This window comes from Pipra filicauda, unplaced genomic scaffold, assembly GCF_003945595.2.
Source record: "Pipra filicauda isolate LSUMZ 115617 unplaced genomic scaffold, ASM394559v2 scaffold664_size391380_pilon, whole genome shotgun sequence".
NCBI classification, from domain to species: Eukaryota; Metazoa; Chordata; class Aves; order Passeriformes; family Pipridae; genus Pipra; species Pipra filicauda.
In genome coordinates this window covers 17,309-28,668 of record NW_024104825.1, presented here as the reverse complement: position 1 = coordinate 28,668, position 11,360 = coordinate 17,309, and the positions used below count along the sequence as shown (strand labels likewise).

Genomic DNA, 11,360 nt, shown 5'->3' with positions numbered 1-11,360 from the left:
CCCCTCAATCAAGGGGTCTGGTGTAATTGGTCTTTAGTGGGATGATTTATTCACAGCGTTTTAACGTGACCTAAATCCAATCTCGCTCGTCATCAGCAGCCATTGTTCTTGGAGCTGGGTTTAATCAGTTGTCTCCCTAATCCAGACTGATTGTCTGCTGGCTTTCACACATGCCTGGACTGCTGTTCTTCAGAGCAAGGAAAAACACCCAGGAAAAGTTGTTTTCTTTGCAGTTGTCTTGAGCCAGACCTCGTGTGACACCTATTCCTCAGCTCTGGGACACCCTTGTTGTTGTTGGGTGTTTCCAGCCCAGGTTCTCTGGGTTTTTTGAGGCTGTTTAAGTGATCCAGAGTCATTTATTCTCCCTTTTATTTTCTGAATAATCTAAACTACACCAGGACCCCCCAGCAACACTGGGCAGGATTCCTCTCCCTGCTGCCCAGCAAAGCTGGGTTTATCCCAGGTCCTCTCTCTGAAGGAACCAATGAATCATCCTGGTGATTTCAGAGAAGTATTTTGGGATGGAGGAAGCTCCTCTGAAGGTGCCAGAGCCACCCCCAACATCTCAGAGGTGTGAATTGAAGGAGATCTTTCCATGAGCCTGCTGCAATTCCAATGAGGCCTGAAAGGAAAGCAGGAGTCCCAGGCTGCTGGTTGGGTCATTTTACAGCCAGCTTTGGGTTAAAAAGGTGGCAAAATCGGCCATTCCTCCTTCCTTGGCCTTGGGTTTGCAACTTTGCAGTTGCTGTTGCTTTTGAAGCAAAGAGGGGGCTAATAATTAAATGGGTTTTGACTGTAAATGAGTAAGAAGAACCCAGAATGTGGGAGATCCCACACTGGAGAGACACAGAACTGGGAGAGTGGCTCCTTAAAGGAAGGAACAGCTGCATTTTTAATGGGTTTCTTGACTTTATTTTTTTTTAGTCCCACCCTGCTCTCTGGATGGCCTTGCCAGCCCTGTGCCATCCCAGGACTGTGCAGGGCGAGCTCAGAACTCCTGGTTCAGTTCCTGCTGAGCTGAACATCCTTTTTAAATGTCTCCAAACAGGTTTTCTCTCTCATTTCCCCATGTCCTGCCTTCCTTGCTGTACCTCTTACAGTTTTATCTGGCTGTTCATCAAGTGGCCACATAAAGAAGAATGGCAGTGATAAGGTTTCATCCTGGTATGTTGAGTGTCCTGCCTGGACATGCCCCAAAGCTGCCCCAAAAGGCCCCAAACTCACCCTAAAATGCCACAATCATGCTCAGCTTTTCTTAATGCCCCTAAGCCAGTCCTAACCCCCCCCAAACCCAGCCTAAAATGCCCCAAACCCACCCTAAATTGCTGCAGTCACTCTGGCCTTCCCTCCCATATCCCAAATCTGCCCTAAAATGCCCCGAAACACCCCAAACCCGCCCCAAAATCTTCCAATCCCGAGATGGAGAACTGGGAAAAAGAGGAATTGCAACCTTTTGGGGATGAGGATTACGGATTTTTTTTTTTTATAGGGAATTGGGGATGTTTGGAGCAACACTTTGGGTGCTGCCACGTGGATCCACAGGGAGGATTTACCCCACCTGTGAGCTCCTGCCAGGCCCTGGAGATCAGCAGCAGGGGGACATGGGCTGCCCAAACCACAGTGGGAGGAGGTTGTTCAAGTCCTGCAGGGGAGAGAAAGCAATTCCCTGGAAGGCTCTGTCCTACCCCCACCCCCCATGTTCCCCAGTTCCATGCCCAGAGTTACAACCCTGATCCTCAGAGCCATTCCTTCATCCCCACAGCCATTCCCTGATGCCCACAGCCATTCCCTCATCCCCACATCCCCTCCCTCATCCCCACATCCCCTCTCTGATCCCCACATCCCCACAGCCATTCCCTGATGCCCACAGCCATTCCCTCATCCCCACATCCCCTCCCTCATCCCCACATCCCCACAGCCATTCTCTGACCCCCACATCCCCTCTCTGATCCCCACATCCTCTCCCTGATCCCCAGAGCCATTCCCTGATTCCCACATCCTCTCTCTGATCCCCACATCCCCACAGCCATTCCCTGATATCCACATCCCCTCCCTGATCCCCACATCCCCTCCCTGATCCCCACATCCCCTCCCTCATCCCCACATCCCCTCTCTGATCCCCACATCCCCACAGTCATTCCCTCATCCCCACATCCCCTCCCTCATCCCCACATCCCCTCCCTCATCCCCACAGCCATTCCCGTGATGATCCGGGCTCTCAGATACCCCGTTTGTTCACGCTTTAAAAGCATTTCCATTCACCTTTGAAATAACCTCCCTTTCCCTCCCCCTCCCCCCGGCCGGAGAATTTCCCCTCTCCGAATTCCCTCTCCCCTCCTCCCCTCCCACCGGAGCTGCTCCCGCATTATCGCCCATCCCACAGTCCTGCCTGCCGGGAGAGCCCTGCTAAGCACCCTCCGGATGCTTTAATGCCGCAATTATCATTCTGGTGGGCACCTCCAGAATCTTCTGGCAGTCGGATGAGTTCAGCCTTTTCCCTCAGCTCCATTAACAAACATCCTCATCCTCCCGGGGGCTGGAATGGCCCGCGGAGCACGTGCCTCTGGAGATGGGGCTGTTCCCCCTCCCAGAAAAAGGACAGGGAGCCTCCTCCGGGCACAGGGACCTGGTCAGAAGTGTTAATCCTAAAAGTAATTCCCATCCAGGAATCTCCAAATGACGTCATCGTTCTCAAGAGGGGCATTTCCCACCCCCTCGGGCCAGCAGGTCTGTCCTGGGTGACATCTGTCACACAGAAGTGCTGGTGCCCAGCTGAATATTACCAGCAAAGCAGCTCTGCCAGTGCCCAGCCCTTCAAGGAAGGAGGTTGGAGCCAGGTGGGGGTCAGGCTCTGCTCCCAGGAACCAGCAGTAGGACAAGAGGGTCTTCAGCTGTGCCAGGGGAGGTTTAAGTTGGATTTAGGAAGAAATTCTTTCCAGAGAGGGTGCTCAGCCACTGGAATGGGCTGCCCAGGGAGGGGGTGGATTCTCCATCCCTGGAGGTGTTTAAGGACAGACTGGATGTGGCATCAGTGCCATGGGCTGGGAACCACGGCGGGGTTGGATCAAGGGTTGGACTTGATGATCTCGGAGGTCCCTTCCAACCCAGCTGATTCTATGATTCCATGATTCAACCTCGAGCACACCATGACATCCATCACCTCCACTCCTGATTTTGTCGGATTTTTGTGTTCAGAATATGTCAAGCACCAGGAAAGTGGGAAATCAGAGAATATCCTGAGTTGAAAGGGACCCCCAAGGATCATCCAGTCCAACCCCTGGCCCTGCACAGACACCCCAACAATCCCACCCTGTCCCTCAGAGCGTTGTCCAAACCCTCCTGCAGCTCTGGCAGCCTTGGGGCTGTGCCCACTGCCCTGGGGAGCCTGGGCAGTGCCCAACCAGCCTCTGGGGGAAGAACCTTTGCCTGAGATCCAACCTGAGCCTGCCCTGACACAGCTCCAGCCGTTCCCTGGGGGCTGTCCCTGCTCCCCCAGAGCAGAGATCGGAGCTGCCCCTGGGGAGGAGCTGCAGCCCCCGCTGAGCTCTGCCCTCAGCCTGCTCTGCTCCAGCTGCACACACCAAGTGCCCTCAGCTGCTCCTCATGGCCCCTCCAGACCCGTCATAGAGTCATAGAATCAGCTGGGTTGGAAGGGACCTCCGAGATCACCAAGTCCAACCCTTGATCCAACCCCGCCGTGGTTCCCAGCCCATGGCACTGATGCCACATCCAGTCTGTCCTTAAACACCTCCAAGGACAGAGAATTCACCCCCTCCCTGGGCAGCCCATTCCAATGGCTGATCCCTCTCTGGAAAGAATTTCTTCCTAAATCCAGCCTAAACCTCCCCTGGCACAGCTTAAGACCGAGCTCTCTTGTCTTACTGATGCTGCCTGGGAGCAGAGCTCAAGCCCCCCCAGCTCCCCCCTCCTGTCAGGGAGTTGCAGAGTCAGGAGGTCTCCCCTGAGCCTCCTCCTCTCCAGGCTGAGCCCCCCCAGCTCCCTCAGCCTCTCCTCACAGCACTTGTGCTCAAGTTCCTTCCCCAGCCTCGTTGCTCTTCTCTGGACACCCTCTAATGCCTTTCAGCCCATCCTTTCCAGCCCAGCACCTTCTTGTCCATCTCCTCACACTTCACCCCAGACAAGGCCAAGCCAAGGTCTCCAAGGATGGTCCCTGAGGTGGGGAGGCAGCTGTGGGGTTTGGATCCACACCCAGGGGGTCCCCATGGCTGGGGTAACTCCACCCTGGAGACCTCTGGGTTCAGCATCACCCTCAGTATCCCTGAAAATGGGCAGGCTGGTTGTTTCGGAACAGGAGGCAGGAGGAACTCACGGATCAGCTCCTGCCGGAGGAGCTCGGTGTGACAGGTTATTTTCAGGTTGAAAGCACAGAGACAAATCCCCCGTGGTGTCCGTGTGACCTGCTGCCCCTGGGCACCCTGGGCACCCTTCCCAGGCTGGCCTGGCTGTGAGCAGTCTCAGCAAACTGCCCTGCCCCCAAAATGCAGCCCTGGCTTCCCAGTCCCAGCCCTCCATCCCCTTAATGACTCCCCGATCCCAGTGACAGCAGCACCTCACAACCCACCAGGAGCTTCCAAGGAACAGCAGGAGCCACAGCCTGCCCTGGAGGAGACACAAATTAAGTCCATCTCACCCTGGAAATTACTCATGGGAGGAGGGGAAAGTGCTGCTGCTTCCCAAGCCGGTGGGATTCATGGAGCAGCACATTTGTGGGAAAACCACACTCACACTCCTCATGGCCAAAACTCTCCCAGGAATCAGCACCAACCAGGAATCACCGGTGTGTGGTTCTTCCTTCCTGTGTCTTCCTTTGTCTCTGGGAGTATTAAAAAAGCACAAACTGGATGTTTTCTGTTGGTTTATTCGTTCCTTGGCTCGTTTTGCCAACTTTTGAGCAGCTTTTGTTACCCCAGAAGGAGCCTGGGGGATGATATATGGCCCTGACAGCAAGATTAAACATCCCATTTACTGCTCCCTGTCTCCAGAATTCCGACAGCACCGGCACGGGGAGCAGCAATAACAGTCACAGAGCAAACAGAAAACAGATCCTTTCTCATCTCCAGTTCATTTCTTTGGGAGAAAAGGATGGGAGGGGGGGAAGGGAAGGAGAAAACAGCGGGAGAAGAAGAAGAAATGGGCTGGAAAAGGGGAAAAATTATCAGAGGGGAAAAAAGAAGAGGAGTTGTTGTCACTCGATGTAAATGAGCTCAAAGGCAGCTCAGGGGGAGCAGTTTCCCCTCTGGGATTTGGGGCAGAGGAGCTGAGGAGTGTCCAGCTGGGAGCCCTGGCTGGGGCATGGCCTGGCCACCTGTGCTCAGCTCTGCCTAAAGTGGCATCTTCTGACACATTATTGGGGTTTTTTAGGAATTGCAGCTGCTCTGGGCTGAGTGGGAGCTCAGGACTGGCGGGGTGGCTGTGAGTGTGAAGTGGGGCTGGGTGGCAGCTCCCCAAGGCTCTGCCTGGCTGTGCTTCCGTGCCAGGGAGTGGCAGATGGGCAGAGCTGAGAGCAGCTTGGGAAAGGCAGAGCTGGGATGGGCTGGGCTGGGCTGGGCTGGGCTGGACTGAGCTCCTCTGGGCTGGGCTGGGCTGAGCTCCTCTGGGCTGGACTGGACTGGACTGGGCTGGGCTGAGCTGAGCTCCTCTGGGCTGGGCTGGGCTGAGCTGAGCTCCTCTGGACTGGGCTGGACTGAGCTCCTCTGAGCTGGGCTGGGCTGGGCTGAGCTGACCTGAGCTCCTCTGGGCTGGATTGAGCTCCTCTGGGCTGGACTGAGCTGCTCTGGGCTGAGCTGAGCTGGGCTGGGCTGGCCATTGCCATTCCAAGCTGTCAGGGGGAAGTTCCTGCTGCCTGCAGGAATCCAGCAGAAGCTGCCAGGAAGCTCTGACCAAGGACTGCAGCTGATCCTGCACCGTCTGATGCTGTGCCTTCCCCCTGGTGCTGAGCCCTGGGACAGGAGAGGAAACAGCAAAGCCAGGAGAAATAACCCATCTCCAAACCATAGCACAGGAGCTGAGGCCTCACCATGGATCCACACAAACTGCCATCCTCAAGGGAACAGGGATTTTGAGATCTGAAAGGTTCTGAGCCCAGCTGGACTCACCAGACTCCATCCCAGGTTTCAGGTTATGATGATTTCTCTGTGAGTGCTGACCAGAACAACAAGAGTTTGACAAACCTTCCACAAGAGGGTCTTAAGCTGTGCCAGGGGAGGTTTAGGTTGGATATTGGGAAGAAATTCTTTCCAGAGAGGCTGATCAGCCATTGGAATGGGCTGCCCAGGGAGGGGGTGGATTCTCCATCCCTGGAGGTGTTTAAGGACAGACTGGATGTGGCATCAGTGCCACGGGCTGGGAACCACAGCGGGGTTGGATCAAGGGTTGGACTTGATGATCTCGGAGGTCTTTTCCAACCTGGCTGATTCTATGATTCTAAGCCCTATCCAACCTGGCCTGGGACACTTCCAGGAATCCAGGGGCAGCCACAGCTTCTGTGGGCAACCTGTGCCAGGGCCTCCCCACCCTCGGGATGTGCTGCTCCAGCACCTGCTGAAATCCTTGGCATTTAAAATACTTGTAATTTAAAATACTTGTAATTAAAATAAACCAAAAATACTTAAACAATAAACTTAAAATGAAGTTCTTGGGCAGAGGGATAGCTCTGAGCACTCCATGGGGTGACCCCCCTTCCCAAGGCCTGGAATGAGCTCCCACAACACGCTCAGGGAACGGAGGGGGGGGACACCAACCTGCTGGATGTGTTTGGAGCTGTCCCTCTGGGGTTTGGGGAGTGGCTTTGGGGGTGTTTGTGCCTTTCTCATGGCTCAGTGAACGTCACCCTGCAATGATCCCAACCCAGCCACCCGTGATGGATCAGCGACAACAAAGGTCAACTCCGACCATCAATATTTCAAGCCTGGTAAAATATTCAGCAGTCCCGTGAATACTGAAGAGGTGGGATGGGCCAGGAATGTTCCAGCCCCCTCCCAACTCCTGCCAGCCGGGCTGTGCAGCTGCTGCTGGCTCAGAGCTGGCTCATCCTGCTGCCTTCCCACCCCAGATCCTGGCAGAGCGTCCTCGGCCCTGCTGGGGGATTTCAGGAGTGCTCCAGCCTCCTGCAGATATTTTTGGCTAAAGCAAAGCTGGCCTGCCCAGGGGATTGCAGGTGTTCTTCCCACTCACATCCCTGGTTTTCCGCTGCCAGATTCCACACTGACACCGCAGCTCACGTGACGGAGAACTGTGCTCCTTGTGGGTTTGTACTTCTGGGCACACACTCACAGCTCTGGAAAATCTTGGTTTCCTGGACAAGGACATGATTTTCCTAGCTCAGTGGATTCAGTGGGAAGAAACCAGGCTGGTTTTAGGGCTGTTCTACCCAGAACAACAACCTGCAACGTCCAGGGCAGTTGAAACCCAGCAGCTCTTGGTTTAGTTGGGTTGTTCTCTCTGTCTAGGGAGAACTTGTGGGCAAAAAACAGGCTGGCAAAGGAAAAGGAGGGGCAAGGAGAGGGGGAGCTGCTGTAATCTCTCCCCAAACCCCAAAATTTTTATCCTTCAAGAGCACAGCTTCTGCAGCTCTTCCCTTGGGAAACTCTGCTCTGCCATGGCTGTGGATAGCTCTCCTTGTTGTTGCTGTCACCTCGCTTAGCATGGACTGAATCAGACCTAAAAACACCTGGAAAAGGGCCAGAATCTATGTTTTCAACCTATTGAACACTGGAGCAATCCAATTCCGTGTCTTCCCATGAAATCCTGAAGGACAGGACCCATCCCATGTATCTGTGCCCATAAGTGAGAGGTATTTATCCATAAATAAAGATGAAATAAGGTGAGTTCTGTCCAACGAGGTGCCCCAGGAGCCATGAGGATAAACAGTCCTCCCTAACAGTGACCTGGGCCATGGCAGCCTCCTCTCCACAGGACAGGATTGCCATGGGATGAGCAGGATTGGGGTGTCCAGGTGTGCAGGAGAATCCCACAGAAGGGAGAAGTTTCCCGAAGGTCCCTCGTGAGCCCTGCAGAGGTGCCCTGGATGCTCCTCATCTTCCCTGGCACAGATGTCTGGGCTTTTCTGAGCAACCTGTGCCAATGTCTGCTCCAGGGGTCTCAAAATGACACCTAATTTGGGGGAGATAAAGGGAAATGAGAGAGATTTCACCCCCCCAAAAAAGACTGTTCCTCTCCTCCCCACCTCATCCGCCGAGCAACCACTGGAAACGGCCTCAAGTTGGGCACCAGGGGAGGTTTAGTTTGGATATCTGGGAAACTTTCTTCCCAAAAAGGGTGGTCAGGCACTGGCACAGCTGTCCATCAGCCCTGGAAGTGTTCCAAAAACACGTGGATGTGGTGCCTGGGGCCATGGTTTAGTGGTGGCCTCAGCAGTGCTGGCTGGCCTTGGCGATCTTAGAGGGCTTTTCCAACCTAAATGATCCCATAATTCTCTGATATATAAATATATGGGGTATCTCTCTCTCTCTAGGCCACACTGGACAGCAATGTTATTTTTTCTTCCCTCTGATAAGCAGTAGTTTTATTTAATAACATTCTTCTGGCCCCTTGGCTGAACCCTAATCAAAGATCAATAGACACCATCAGTGCTTTTACCGGCCCAGCACTTCCATAAATAATCCCTGCTTTTCTGAGAGCCTTTGGAAGGTCTCAGATCCCAGATTCCTGTCTCAGTGCCTGCCTTTCCTGAGGAATGGCAATGGGCTGATGATCAATAACCAATTGAACACTAATAGGCCTCGTTTCAAAGCATCCTCTTCAAAGCCCTGAGCCACCGAGGCAATTCAGCTGCTGGTGCCTCTTAATTATAAATGTAATAAAGACACGTGGAAATTGCCTTTTTTTCGCTGAGTGGAGGCACTGCACAGTCCATACAGAGTGTCTGGAGAGCAGGCAAAGAGCATCTCGGCTCTTCAGAGCAAAAAGCAAAGTTTTTACTTTGTCCACTGAGCTCTTGGTCTTAATTTTTTTCCTGGCAGAGGCTTCCTGCACATCCCCAGATGCTGGTACCCCCCCCCCAAAAAAAGATGTAGTGACACCATTTTCTCCCTGAGTGTTGCTCTGAGGGTGAAAACAGTGTTTTATCAGCCCACAAATCCTGCTGGCTGAGCCTGGGCGTGCTGGATTTCCTGGCTGGATGCTCATCACACACAGCCTGAGCAGATTCCTGGAGCTTTCCAAAGGCTTTCTGAAGGAATGACATCAACTGTAAATATTTAGCTCCTAACCCAAACCCTCTTGCCCTTTTCCTCACGTCACCAAGTGACCTTAGGGGCGTTTTGGGGGGGAGATTGGATTCTTTGCTCTCCCCAAATCTGAGTTTCTCCTATCAGGGCAAGTTCACATGGTAGAAATATGACTTAAGAAATATAGAAATATATCTCTATTATATTAGATATATAGATAGATAGATAGATATAGATATTTATCTCTATTATATTGGAGAGAGAGATATATAGATAGATATATCTCTATTATATTGGAGATCTCTCTCTCTCTCTATGGGCTATATTGGAGAGCAGTGTAGTTTTTTCTTTCCTATAATAAGTAGATATCTATAATAAATACAGAGTTTTATTTAATAACATTTTTTTGACCCCTTGGCTAAATCCTAATCAAACATCAATAGACACCCTCCCTTTGCTGAACACTACCCGGGAACAAAAGGTGTCAGCTGGCCAGGAGGGGGCTGGAAAAGCAGGCCAGGGATAGCAGTGGGTCTGGAAATCTGGGAAAAAGCAGCACATTTCCCAGGGCTTCCTACTGGGCAAATCCCAGCTGAGGATTGGTCTGCAGAGCCCCCAAATTCAGGTTTGGGGCTGTGGTGGACACACCTTCAAAGAGCAGCTGGGCAGATCCGAGAGCAGCACTGACCCCCCCGGAGCCTGGAATGCGGAGCTCTGGAGTCTTCCCAAGGAAACCTCGCTGCTGCCACTGGCAGGATTGGCCATTCCCACCTCCCCAGGAGCTCCAGAGCAATTAGGCTGGGTTTGCAGGGTTGGTTTTTGCCTGTCTCCACCTGTCAGCATCACTGCTGCTCCCCACAGCCGGGATGTGACAGGAGTGCCGGGGGCATCCCGCTGCTCCGGCCATGGAATTCCCTGCAGGAACACACACACCAGCCTCGGGACCTGCACGGTGTCAGTGCCTTCAGGAGGCACCAGCTGAGAGGTGCTGGGGAGCTGGGGCTGACCCAGCAACGAGCTGGGAACAACTGGGAAAGAGGCCAGGCAGGCACCTGCTCCCCCTTTCCCAACTGGATCGTTTGTTTTCCTGTTGGCAGGAGGGCACCAGATCCACCCCACCAGTTCTCCGTGTGGGAATTGTGGATGGGCTTCTTCTCCCAGGACACCAGATCCACCCCACCAGTTCCCTGTGTGGGAATTGTGGATGGGCCTCTTCTCTCCCAGGGAATCAGATCCATCCCACCAGTTCCCTGTGTGGGAATTGTGGATGGGCCTCTTCTCCCAGGGAACAAGGGACAGGAGGAGATGGAACGGCCTCCATCTGTGCCAGGGTTGTATCAGGTTGGACATCAGCAGGAATTTCTCCCTGTAAAGGGTTGTTAAGCATTGGCAGAGGCTGCCCAGGGAGGTTTGGAGTCCCCCCCCCGGAGGTGCCCAAGGAAGGCCTGGCCGTGGCACTCAGTGCTCTGGGCTGGGGGACAAGGTGGGCATCGGGCACAGGGGGGATTTGACGACCTTGGAGGTCTTTTCCAACCTCAGTGACTCTGGGATTAAAAGCAATCCAGCCTCTGTCCATGGCTGGACATGCCAGAGTGGTTGGAGCTGCTGAGCCGGGTGCTCTTTGCAGTCCCCTCTCTGAGCATCTCACGGCCAGGAGTGGTCCCGAGCTCCACTTCCCATCTCAGCACCACGGAGAATGCCCGGAGCCCGAGGAGATTCCCTCAATCCACCCTCCGGGGCACAGCACCACCTGCTGACATCCCTCCTGGCAGCTCCCTGGATTCTGCCTGAAGGTCCAAGCTCCAGCTGGAGATTCAGGACTTGCCCAACACAGGACTCAGAGCTCCCCCCTCGATGGGTGGCTTGGTTTATTTGCTGGTTCCACTGGAAATCCCTGGAATCTGGCAGCTCCAGAGGGAGGAGGCTGCTCTCTGTGTGCATCCTGCCGGGCACAAGGACCTCCCTCAGCATCACCTCCTGCCTGGGAGCTGCACAAACCCCTTTCCGTGCCCGTTGTGGTTCCAGACTCGCTGTGCCACCATGGACTGATCCACCAGGGAGGGTGATTTTTTGGATTAAAATATCCCACCCTATTCCTCAACCCTTTCATGGGAAAAAAAAAAAAAACCTGTAAGAAATGTTAAAAAATAT

The 11,360-nt window shown here is 53.7% G+C and overlaps 1 long non-coding RNA gene across 1 annotated transcript; it reads right to left on the bottom strand.

Moving 5' to 3' along the window:
* Positions 1-956: 956 nt before the first annotated feature.
* LOC120324707 lies at positions 957-2,491 on the bottom strand. The gene is made up of 3 exons (XR_005566212.1): positions 2,458-2,491; positions 1,559-1,642; positions 957-1,110 (listed from the first exon to the last, which is right to left on the bottom strand). It is a non-coding gene; the product is annotated as an uncharacterized LOC120324707 (long non-coding RNA).
* Positions 2,492-11,360: the final 8,869 nt, after the last annotated feature.